This window comes from Trichechus manatus, unplaced genomic scaffold, assembly GCF_000243295.1.
Source record: "Trichechus manatus latirostris isolate Lorelei unplaced genomic scaffold, TriManLat1.0 scaffold00067, whole genome shotgun sequence".
NCBI classification, from domain to species: domain Eukaryota; kingdom Metazoa; phylum Chordata; class Mammalia; order Sirenia; family Trichechidae; genus Trichechus; species Trichechus manatus.
This window is the reverse complement of record NW_004444003.1, coordinates 1,691,894-1,693,428: the sequence shown is the minus strand read 5'-3', so window position 1 is coordinate 1,693,428 and position 1,535 is coordinate 1,691,894.

Here is a 1,535-nt window from a genome sequence, read left to right as displayed (position 1 = left end):
TCTTAAAAGCCTGTGAGCAGCCATCTAAGATACTCCACTGGTCTCACCCCTTCGGGAGCAAGGGAGAATGAAGAAAACAAGATACAAGGGAACGATTAGTGCAAAGGACTAATGGACCACAACTACCACAGCCTCCTAGAAACTGAGTCCACTATAACTAGATGGTGCCTGGCTACCACCACTGACTGCTCTGATAGGGATCACAACAAAGGGTCCCAGACAGAGCCAGAGAAAAATGTAGAACAAAATTCTAACTCACAAAAAAAGACCAGACTTACCGTCCTGACAGAGTGGAGAAACTCCGAGAGTATGGCCCCTGGACACCCTTTTAGCTCAATAAAGAAGTCACTCCCGAGGTTCACCCTTCTCCCTAAGACCAGACAGCCCCATAAAACAAAACGAGACCAATGGGGCACAACAGTCCAGGGACAATGACTAAAAGGCAGGAGGGGACAGGATATCTTGTAATAGGGAACCCAAGGTTGAGAAGGGATAGTGTTGACATGTCATGGGGTCATTAACCATTGTCATAAAACAATATGTGTAGTAACTGTTTAATGAGAAACTATTTGTTCTGTAAACCTTCATCTAAAGTACAATTTAAAATAAAATCAGGATACAAGATAAACAAAGAAAAATCAGTTGGATTCCTCTACACCAACAAATAGAACTTTAAAGAGGAAATCACCAAATCAATATCATTTACAATAGCCCCCAAGAAAATAAAATACTTGGAAATAAGTCTAACCAGAGATGCAAAAGACCTGTATAAAGAAAACTACATGACACTACTGGAAGAAACCAAAATTAACCTACATAAGTGGAAAAACATGCCTTGCTCAAGGATAGGAAGACTCAACATTGTGAAAATATCTATTTTACCCAAAGAGATCTACAGATACAATGCAATCCCAATCCAAATTCCAATGGCATTTTTTAAAGAGATGGAGAAACAAATCACCGAGTTTATATGGAGAGGAAAGAGACCTCAGATAAGTAAAGCATTACTGAAGAAGCAGAACAGAGGGGGAAGGCCTCACACTACCTAATTTTAGAGCCTATTATATTACCACGTAGTCAAAACAGCCTGGTACTGGTACAAGAGACACATGGACCAATGGAACAGAATTGAGAGTCCAGACATAAATTCATCCACCTATGAGCAGCTGATATTTGACAAAGGCCCAAAGTCTGTTAAATGGGTAGAAGACAGTCTCTTTAACAAATGGTGCTGGCATAACTGGATATCCATCTGCAAAAAAATTGAAACAAGACCCATATCTCACACCATGCACAAAAACTAACTCAAAGTGGATCAAAGACATAAATATATAATCTGAAACGATAAACATCATGGAAGAAAAAATAGGGACAATGCTAAGAGCCCTAACACATGGCAGAAACAGAATACAAAACATTACTGACAAGGCACAAACACTAGAAGAGAAACTAGATAACTGGGAGCTCCTAAAAATCAAACACTTATGCTCATCAAAAGACTTCACCAAAAGAGTAAAAAGAGAACCTACAGACTG